A 12,035-nucleotide genomic window follows, 5' to 3' on the forward strand; every position below is an offset into this window, starting at 1 on the left:
CAGGGGGCCCATGCCTGAAGCTGTGTAAGGGGCCCCATAATTCCTGATGGCGACCCTGCTTGCAGCCAGAGATAGTTACATAGTTAGGTTGAAAAAACACACAAATCCATCTAGTTCAACCATATGTTCTAAAAGTAATATTTTTTGCCGTTTAGGTATACGATGATTATAATATTTAGCTTGAAATTTTCATACAACAAATATCATCCTTTTCCCCCAAAACACAATTCTTCTAATGCCTCATACACACGATCAGTTTTCATGACAGGAAAAGTACGATGTGAGGTTTTTGTCAGGAAAACCGACCGTGTGTATGCTCCATCGCACTTTTTCTGTGAGAATTCCTGCCAAGAAAAGATTGAGAGCAGAATCTCAATTTTCGTGACAGAAAAAATTCTTATCGTGAATCACGTTCGTCTGTATGCAATTACGACGCGCAAAAAAAACGTGCATGCTCAGGATCAAGCAGAAGAGCCAAACTGCCTATTGAACTACATTGATCTCAGGTCATTGTACGTGTTGTATGTCACAGCGTTCTTGAATTTCGGAATCTCAGCCAAGATTTGAATGACCGTGTGTATGAAAGACAATTTTGAGCCGTTTTCCTGCTGAAGAAAAACACGGTTTTCCTGTTGGAAAATCTGATCATGTGTATAACGCATAAGTTCTGCCTTCTTATGACACTTGTACCTAAATTTAATTACATTTTTTTTCTCTGTAAATATATCTAAGAAAGGAGCAAAGACCACTTACAGTTTTGTTCAAAATTATTCAATGCTGTAAAGGGTTTTAGGGAATTTGGTGTACATTTGTAATTGCATTCAGAATGAAATCCTACAAGGACTTCTTAAAGAACCATATGCAACTAAAATGACATCAATTGGTTTTGTAATACAGTAGTAAATGTTTATTTTGTGAATTCTTCATTTACACAATTATTCAACCCCTTAAAGACTACCACTCTGAAGAACAGAGGTTCATTGAAGTGTTTTCAATCAGGTATTGAAAACACCTGTGGATGTCAGGGAGCAGCAATAAAGCCTAATAAGCACCAATTAGGCAGCTTTAAAATGACTGTGATGCTCAGCTCCTTCTAGACATTTACTGGTGTGGTTACAAACATGGTGAAGTCAAGAGAATGGTCCAGGAAGACAAGAGAAGAGGTGATTACTCTTCACAGGAAGGGCAATGGCTATAAGAAGATTGCAAAGATGTTAAACATACCAAGAGACACCATAGGAAGCATCATTCGCAAATTCAAGGCAAAGGGCACTGTTGAAACGCTACCTGGTCGTGGCAGAAAGAAGATGCTGACTTCGACTGCTGTGCGCTACCTGAGGCGTAGAGTGGAGAAAAGTCCCTGTGTGACTGCTGAGGAACTGAGAAAAGATTTGTCAGATGTGGGTACTGAAGTTTCTGCTCAGACAATACGGCGCACACTGCGTAATGAAGGCCTCCATGCCAGAACTCCCAGGCGCACCCCCTTGCTGTCTCCAAAGAATAAGAAGAGTCGACTGCAGTATGCCAAAAGTCATGTGGACAAACCACAGAAGTTTTGGGATTGTGTTCTGTGGACTGATGAAACAGAATTATAAGTGTTTGGGCCCATGGATCAACGCTATGTTTGGAGGAGGTAGAACAAGGCCTATGATGAAAAGAACACCTTGCCTACTGTGAAGCATGGCGGGGGGTCAATCATGCTTTGGGGCGGTTTTGCTTCTGCAGGTACAGGGAAGCTTCAGCGTGTGCAAGGTACCATGAATTCTCTTCAGTACCAGGAGATATTGGATGACAATGTGATGCAATCCGTCACAAACCTGAGGCTTGGGAGACGTTGGACCTTTCAACAGGACAATGATCCCAAGCATACCTCCAAGTCCACTAGAGCATGGTTGCAGATTAAAGGCTGGAACATTTTGGAGTGGCCATCGCAGTCACCAGACTTAAATCCGATTGAGAACCTCTGGTGGGACTTAAAGAAAGCAGTTGCAGTGCGCAAGCCTAAGAATGTGACTGAACTGGAGGCTTTTGCCCATGACGAATGGGCGAAGATACCCGTAGATCGCTGCAAGACACTTGTGTCAAGCTATGCTTCACGTTTAAAAGCTATTATAACTGTAAAAGGATGTTGTACTAAGTACTAAGATTGAATGTCACTTGGGGGTTGAATAAAACTGATAATGATGTGAGCACAGAAAAGACATTTGTGGTTATTTCATTATAAATGTTATGTTATATTTGTCTGACCTACACGTGCCTCTTTGATTTAATTGTAAGCAGGATGACTGAATGATCAAAATCAATGTCAAACTGGCCAAAACAATCAATTTCAGTGGGGGTTGAATAATTTTGAATACAACTGTATGTTCCAATTCTTCCTATTTAATATTGCCATCCACTATTCTTTCACCATTTTAGGAAACAGGTGACATTTGGAGATGGGCCATTATTAGCTAAGTCAAGTCCATGTCAGATGGAACATAATGGATCACATTTAGTATGTAGAGCTATTTCCTCTGAACTGTGCGGGGTCAAATTGAATTGCCGCATACAATCTCATGTTCACCGTGAGCACTCGAGCTCCTAGAAACACTGAAAAAGAATGAGGAAATTGCACAAATCATCTCTTATTTTGATAAAGCCAAAGTGAGCTCTGAGTTTAAAGAGTAAATGGCTGGGTTTGTTTAGTTTTTAGAATGCAACTGGCTCTTTTTGTAAGAGAGTGCACACAGGGGACCTGACTGCTCTTACGACTCTGGCCCCATAGTACTTCCTTCCTGACCTCTCACAACTTCCTGCTTGTAGTCTTATCACTACAGAAAATGTGACAATGTACTGGCTGAGACATGGGCAGTGCGTTGGAATCCCTTACATGGAAATTACCGTCTCTTTTACACTTGTATAGTAAAGGACTACCTCTCTATATTATTTCTCAGTCTGGAATACGCATACACTAAAACGGCATTCTGCGCTATATGAAAAACAAAATGTATATGTAAATCCAACCATTAAATATCATATAGGCTTTACCATCTTAAAGTGTATGTATAGCTAAAATATGTTTTTTTAGTTTTAAATAGAGTAGGCAAAGGTTAAAGAATTTTTTTTTTTAACATTAGATTGGGCCTTGATCATTCTTATAGGCAGCGGGAGGGGACGTCCCCCCTCCCGCCGCCATCCGGTGCTTCTCCGGGCTCTCCCGTGCCATCGGGGGCCCGGAGAGTGAATCAGTCGGTGCTGCCTGGAAAGCATAGAGATGACTGGTGACCAGATGGTCACCAGTCATCTCTATGACTGTCGGAGGCCCGGGCGCGACGTTATGACGTTATGACGTCACGCCCGGTACCCGGAAGTAAACAAAGTCGCAATCACGGCTGTCGGCATGTGATCAGTGATTTTTTTTCACCGAGATCATGCTTGTAAGGCGGTGTACACAAGGTCGAACATGTCCGCTGAAACTGGTCCGCGGACCAGTTTCCGCGGACATGTCCGACCGTGTGTACGGCCTAGCGGACAGGTTTCCTGGCCTAGCGGACAGGTTTCCAGCTGACAAAAGTTTCTTAGCATGCTTAGAAACTTGTCCACTGGAAACCTGTACGTCTAACCAGCGGACCGAAATCCTGCGCATGCGTCCAATTGATTAGACGCATGCGTGGAAGCATTGAACTTCCTGGTTTGCGCACATCGCCGCGTCACCGCCACGTCACCGCATTCTCTGTCCGCAGGGATTTTGGTCTGATGGTGTGTACACACATCAGACCAAAATATCCCAGGAGACATGTCCGATGAAAACGGTCCGCGGACCGATTTCATCGGACATGTCTCCTCGTGTGTACAGGGCCTAAGCCTGGAGGAGAGATGTGGGGTCTTATTGACCCCACATCTCTCCATAAAGAGGACCTGTCACACTGATTCCTAGTACAAGGGATGTTTACATTCCTTGTAATAGGAATAAAAGTGATAAAAAAAAGTGTAAAAAAAAATCAAGTAAAATAAAATTTCAATTTTTTTTTCAAAACGCCCCTGTCCTCGTTATCTCGCGCGCAGAAGCGAACACGCATGCAAGTCCCGCCCACATACGTAAACACTGTTCAAACCCCACATGTGAGGTATCGTCGCATGCGTTTGAGCATGTGCAACAATTCTAGCACTAGACCTCCTCTGTAACTCGAAAATAGTAACCTGTAAAAAATGCTAAAGCGTCACCTATGGAGATTTTTAAGTACCGAAGTTTGGCGCCATTCCATGAGTGTGCGCAATTTTAAAGCGTGACATGTTAGGTATCTATTTACTCGGCGTAACATCATCTTTCACATTATACAAAATAATTGGGCTAACTTTACTGTTTTGTTATTTTTTAATTCATGAATTTGTGATTTTTACATGAAGGAGAGAATTGCCAAAATAGGCCCGATGGACAAGTGGTTAAAGCATGTACAGCACGCATACGAAAAATGTGATTTTACCACACATGTAAGGTATCATATGAACCTTGGAGTGAGAGGAAGAATTATAGAGCTATAATTAATGAATACATTGTGATAACCTGTAAAGGCTTTTAAATCGTCGCCAATGGCCAGTTTTAGGTACCGTAGTTTGTCACCATTTTACGGGCATGTGCAATTTTAAATGTTTGGTATCTATTTACTCAACGCAAATTCATCTTATATATTTTACCCAAAAATTGGGTATTGTGTTGTGTTTGTGTGTACTAATATTCATTTATGTGTTATTTTTCCTGAAATGTTGTGTTTGATAATGTTTGGAGGTTCCAAGTAATGTTCTAGCAAACAAAATGCTGATTTAACATGTATGTGAATTTTTTTAAATTGCCTCCAAAAAACTAGTGGTTAAAAAGGAACTGTACTCTGGAAGCTGTGCCCAAAAACGGGCAGATAGAGGACAATGGACTAGTTATCAGAATTGCCTGTGGTCTCCCCGCAGCTGAATTTTCCCCATTACTGACTTAGCCAGCCTTGTTCTGCACCTTGTCTATGTGTGGAGGTGACCATCTTTTGGAGGTGACCATCAGTCCAAACTTCACTATGTCGGTGGCCACCTCCCGCCCGACATCCTTTGATTGAAAAATCAAAAGAGCTGGGCATAAAATTGTAGCGGCTGTTTGGATATTCTGACAGGCTCCAGCTGTGACTATAGCCATAGTGGGAGATTTCTCCATCCCCACTGTATAGTATGGATGGGGGAAGCTGTAAGATTATTTTTTCATCTATGACAATATACATAGCTTTAGACCTTACACTAAATGAAGTACATCTATGAGTCTGTAGGCCAGGAATCCCTTAATGGCGGACCACGGTCCTAATTTTGGACCCAGTAACAGTCTTATCCAGACCACAGCTTTGCCAAATAATTGCCTGAGTGTCCTCTCCCCGCAGCCAGCTCATCTGCTGCTGCTGCTATCATCCTTAATTACATGGGAGGCGCGCCAAGTCTGTCCCTTTCATGGCAGCACTCCCCTCTTCCTCCCTCCTCTCTAAATATCTGCTTTCAGGATCACACCTATGCATTTTTTACTGCAATATGCAGTTTGCAGAAACGCACTACAGTCCATTTAACATAGTTTCCTATGGTTCACATATATGCATTTTTCAGCTGGTGCAATTTTGGAAGGGGCCAGGGACTTTTTTTCTGCAGCAGATTTTATTTTGCGTGTAATAGACTTCAATGACACTGCACCAAAAACGGAAGTGCGTTTTGCGTTTTTTTTAATTTATTTTCTCTTTAACAAACTGTGAATAGCTGGTTGTTAAGGAGCGGGCCTTGAAGCCGTCTGCCGCGTCCGTAAGAACCGATGAGTTATCAGATGTCAGCGATGCTAGGTACTTTGGGGGGGCTCACTCGTCCCCTGCCTTTCCTGACCTGCCGGGCTGCTTGCTCGGATAAGGGTCTCATATGGATTTTGGGAGGGACCCTGTGCCATTTTTTTTTACATATTAACATGGGGTTCCCCCTCAAAATCCATACCAGACCTGAAGGAGGGAACCCCGCGCCATTTCCCCCCCCCCCCAATTGTTTTATTGCTGCCAGTGGGGAACCCCAATGACAGCTGATGACTCATCGGTTTTTAGGAACGTCGTGACCGGCTTCCCGGCTTACTCCATAGCAACCAGCTATTCACAGTTTATTAACCACTTGCCGCCCGCCAATGACATATTGACGTCGGCAAAGTGGTTGTAGAATCCTGACTGGACGTCATATGACGTCCTCAGGATTCTAAGCCGCTGCGCCCCCCGGGGGCACGCATTGCGGCGATCGTTGTTGCGGGGTGTCAGTCTGACACCCCGCAACACCGATCTCGGTAAAGAGTCTCTCACGGAGAGATGTAAACAGGAAGAGCCGTTGATGGCTCTTCCTCACTCGCGTCTGACAGACGCGAGTAGAGGAGAGCCGATCGGCGGCTCTCCTGACAGGGGGGGGGGGGTTCGCGCTGATTGTTTATCAGCGCAGCCCCCCCTCGGATCGCCACACTGGACCAGGGAAGGGCAAAAAAAAAGGGACAAAAAAAAAAAGTCTGGGCAAAAAAAAGATGCCAATCAGTGCCCACAAATGGGCACTGATTGGCAACATGGTAAATCAGTGCCGCCCTACAGTGTCCATCAGTACCACCCCACAGTGTCCATCAGTGCCACCCCACAGTGTCCATCAGTGCCACCCCACAGTGTCCATCAGTGCCACCCCACAGTGCCCATCCATGCCCAGTGCCCACCTATCAGTGCCCATCTGTGCCACCCATAAGTATCCATCAGTGCCACCCATAAGTGCCGCCCATGAGTGCCCATCTGTGCCGCATATGAGTGCCCAGTGCCACCCATGAGTGCCGCCCATGAGTGCCCATCAGTGCCGCCTATGTGTGCCCATCAGTGCCGCCTATCTGTGCCCATCAGTGCCACCTATGTGTGCCCATCAGTACTACCTCATCGATGTCCATCAGTGCCATCTCATCGGTGCCCATCAGTGCCGCCATATCAGTGCCCGTAATTGAAAGAGAAAACGTACTTATTTACAAAAAAATTTACAGAAAAAAATAAAAACGTAATTTTTTTTGTAAATTTTTAGTCTTTTTTTAGTTGTTGCGCAAAAAAAAAAATCGCAGAGGTGATCAAATACCACCAAAAGAAAGCTCTATTTGTGGGGAAAAAAGGACGCCAATTTTGTTTGGGTACAGTGTAGCATGACCACGCAATTGCCATTCAAAGTGCGACAGTGCTGAAAGCTGAAAGTTGGCTTGGGCGGGAAGTTGCGTAAGTGCCCTGTATGGAAGTGGTTAAAGAGAGAAAAAAAAAGGGAAAATGCATTAAAAACTCCGATTTAAAAATGCCAAACGCGCCAGAAACCTCCATCAACCACAGCAGCATAGATGTGAACCTAGGGTAGTCTCTCCCGAAAGTTTATGACAGGATGGCAATGCAAGTCAAAGCATATATTGCAGGACACCATGGTTCTTCAAAATAACAGCCAAGGGGGTGCATTTACTAAAGGCAAATAGATTGTGATGTGAAACAATGTTTTGTTCCTTGTATCTATGGGTCTTGATCTGAGCATCACAGAGTCAAGGGACAGCTCTAGAGTGGCACCAGCAGAAGAATGTCTAATATATAAATAAGGAAAGGAATGCATAAACATTGTGACAGTTCAATATGAACTTGGGACAACATAAGAATGACAGAATTCATAATGTGATTGTATTACACGCCACTAAAGCTATGAACATCTTTTCACTGGATGCCACAGTAACACAAACAAACACACACATACAGTATAATAAAGTTATATATATATATATATATATATATATATATATATATATATATATATATATATATACACACAGTTGTGCTCATAAGTTTTTATACCCCGTCAGAATTTATGAGTCCTTGGCCGTTTTTCAGAGAATATGAATGATAACACAAAAAATGTTCTTTCACTCGTGGTTAGTGTTTGGCTAAAGCCATTTATTATCAATCACATGTGTTTACTCTTTTTAAATCATGATGGCAACAAAAACTACCCAAATGACCCTGATCAAAAGTTTACATACCCCAGTTCTTAATACCGTGTATTGCCCCCTTTAACATCAATGACAGCTTGAAGTCTTTTGTGGTATTTGTGGATGGGGCTCTTTATCTTCTCAGATGGTAAAGATGTTCATTCCTCTTGGCAAAAAGCCTCCAGTTCCTGAAAATTATTGGGCTGTCTTGCATGAACTGCACGTTTGAGATCTCCCCAGAGTGGCTCAATGATACTGAGTTCAGGAGACTGAGAGGGCCTCTCCAGAACCTCAACTTTATTCTGCTGTAGCCAATGACAGGACGACTTGACCTTGTGTTTTGGATCATTGTCTTGTTGGAATGTCCAAGTACGTCCCATGCGCAGCTTCCTGGCTGATGAATGCAAATGTTCCTCCAGTATTTCTTAAAAACATACTGCATTCATCTTGCCATCAATTTTGACCAAATTTCCCGTGCCTTTGTAGCTCACACATCCCCAAAACATCAGCGATCCACCTCCGTGTTTCACAGTAGGAATGGTGTACCTTTCATCATAGGCCTTGTTAACTCCTCTCCAAATGTTGCGTTTATGGTTGTGGCCAAAAAGCTAAATTTTGGTCTCATCACACCAAATGACTTTGTGCCAGAAGGTTTGAGGCTTGTCTCTGTGCTGTTTGGCATATTGGAAGCAGGATACTTTGTGGCATTTGCGTAGTAATGGCTTTCTTCTGGCGACTCGACCATGCACTTTCTTCAAGTGTCTCCTTATTGTGCATCTTGAAACAGCCACACCACATGTTTTCAGAGAGTCCTGTATTTCACCTGAAGTTATTTGTGGGTTTTTCTTTGCATCTCGAACAATTTTCCTGGCAATTGTGGCTGAAATTTTAGTTGGTCTACCGGACCGTGGTTTGGTTTCAACAGAACCCCTTATTTTCCACTTCTTTATTAGAGTTTAAACACTGCTGATTGGCATTCCCAATTCCTTGGATATCTTTTCATATCCCTTTTCTGTTTCATATAGTTCAACGACCTTTTCCCGCAGATTCTTTGACAATTATTTTGCTTTCCCCCATGACTCAGAATCCAGAAACATCAGTGCAGCACTGGATGAAAGATGCAAGGGTCTGTCAGGAGTCCAGAAACTCATTGACCTTTTATACACACACATGCTAATTACAAGCAAACAGATCACAGGTGAGGATGGTTACCTTTAATAGCCATTCAAACCCCTTTGTGTCAACTTATGTTATCAGGCCAAAATCACCAGGGTATGTAAACTTTTGATCAGGGTCATATGGGTAGTTTCTGTTGTGATTATGATTTAAAAAGAGTAAACGCTAACCATGAGTGGAAGAAATGTCTTTGTGTTATCATTCATATTCTCTGAAAAATGGCCAAGAAATCATAAATTCTGTGTGTGTGTGTGTATGTATGTATATATATATATATATATATATATATATATATGTGTATATATATATATATGTGTATATATATATATATATATATATATATATATATATATATGTATGTATATATATATATATATATATATATATATATATATATATATATGTATTTATTTTATGTTATGTATTGTATATTTGTATATATTGTCCCACATGCATCCATGTGCACCAATAAATAATGCATACTAATTGATTCATTTGGTTCTGGTGGGGGGCTTCACACAAAGTCACAACATTCCCCCATTACCCTCCCCCCCTCTCTTTTCATTATGATTTAGGGATAGAGACATACAAACTCTATAGCAGTCGTTGTCGCATATAAAGTCCCAACATTTTTATTTTATAAACACTGACACTATACTACAAAATACTGCCACAAATGCGGGCCATTGATTGCAACCAAGATATGTTAATTTGCACATAGAAAAAAAGTATTTTTCCTAACAAATTCATCTCCATGGGAAAGGAGACACCCCATATGGAGAAAGGCAGCGTCGGGCTGAGCCAAAGATCCTGACGTCACCACGCCCCAGCTGGCTGGCTTGAGCCGCGGCTGGTTGTTTTGACTTTGCTTGTTCGGTTTGAAAACTTTTTGATGTCAGTTACCCGGCACTCAGAATAAAGGGTATTTGTTTTAAAAGAACATACTGCACCATGAAGTACTTCTATCCTCTTTCAAACATGCCTCTCCATTATGCTCTATGAGCGATCCCACCATCCATACCAAAATTCTGAAGGAGACCGGTTGCAGTCCTCAGACGGTTAGTGGAGGAGAGGATTTGGATGAATACATGACCAGCTGCTATTGATAACTGAGTCATCCTGCGTGCTGAGCCCATTTGATCTCCGTGATAGAGATCCAACTGATACGGTAAGCGGCCTTTTTTATACCTACCACCATTTATCATCTGCGAGGTGGGAACATAGGATTACCCTTTTGCCCTTTTGATTACAGCAAAACCTCTGTAGCTGATGTGAAATGGACATTGTTTTTGCCTGTGTTTTGCATTGTTTTTTATTTCTATATCTGTCTTTTGAACTTACCTATTTTGTTAGGTTTGTGTACCTAAATTGCACTCACTTATGTGCACCTTGTTTGCATTATTACATGGTTGCGCATTTATTTGAATTTAACATATTTACTTCAGCTGATTATTCAAGCTATACATTGGTTGCAGCACCGTCACATATTTAGTTCAGAATTTTTCCTTTTTATAGAAATAGAATTATTTTGCATCATTGCACTTTTTTGCACTTTTGCTCTTTTGGGGTTAACACGGATTGTCCATGCTACATGTCCCAATACCTTTGGCCATATAGTGTATATAGTTACTTTTTATTACATTAAGTGTATTTTCTGCATTACTATGTATACCCTTGCACCACTTCCAATTCACTATGCAAAGTATGCATGTCAAAGCTAAAAATTCTAAAAATAAGATCACAGCCTCAAGCACAAAGACATCTTCATGAGCGTGATGGAATGCAATCTGTAAATTGTTTAAGTTGTGAAAAGGGAAGACAAGAGATGTTACTCGAAAGGCATTCGCTACATATCCTGACACCGTGTCCCTCTAGACAAGACATAAATAAGTCGAAGAGGCCGTCTACAGCTTGCTAGTGAAGTACGCTGCACTGTAACAAAGCAGGGAAGTACACAAGCATTGTATATACAGTGACTACGTGACAGTCCTGACAGTGATAAAACATTATTACTCCTTTTGTGTTGAGAACTGTGAAGATCACTTAAAGAGGAACTGCAGTCTGCTCACATAATGTGTAATAAAAACATCTTTGCCATTCTGAAGCTTCCCTCCAACCACTTTGCATATTATTTCATATATACTGCGATTCTGTACTTGACAAATATGCTGCAGAAATCTCCTCCACTGAGTCTGGCTGCAACCATTTTAACTGTGGGCAGCTAAAGCTGCTGCCTGTTCACTTCCTGGATTTACACAGAGGCACACCTCCATCTCTGCAGCTCTCATTGGCCCTTTTATGACTCATCCCCCCTCCCTTCCTGGCAAACTCTTGCGAGAGTGAGAGAGAGAGAGCTGTGCATGATGTCATAAGCCTAGGCTTTTTACCAGACAAGAAAAAGGAAGTGGGCTATATAAGGTATTTACTGGCAGAAAAAATAATGTTTTACTATCCAAAAGTTAAAATAACAAGGGTAGAAGATTTAATAGATGGACAGATGAAAGAATTACTGAAGTTCTGCTTTAATAGTAGTGAGATTGTGGGATGTACTGATCCTAGGACTGAATTCAAAGCCAAACTCTGGGATTGTCTAATACAAGAGGCATGTGTATTATTATTTGAATCTTGATGTGCTTTGTGTATTTCTTCCAGATCTGTGCAGTACTCAGGGCTGTCTTAATGAGAGGACACACCTGGGCACTGCCCGGGGGCCCCTGCACTTTCCCCAAAGTAGCTGGTCTTTGAGCCAACACTCCCCAGAAATTGGGGGCCCCATGATGGCACTGAGAGTGATGGATACACAGGGGAGGCAGGCTGGCAGCGGTGCTCCATTCTGTGCAGAACGATACCT

This window comes from Rana temporaria, chromosome 5 (assembly GCF_905171775.1).
Source record: "Rana temporaria chromosome 5, aRanTem1.1, whole genome shotgun sequence".
Classification (NCBI taxonomy): domain Eukaryota; kingdom Metazoa; phylum Chordata; class Amphibia; order Anura; family Ranidae; genus Rana; species Rana temporaria.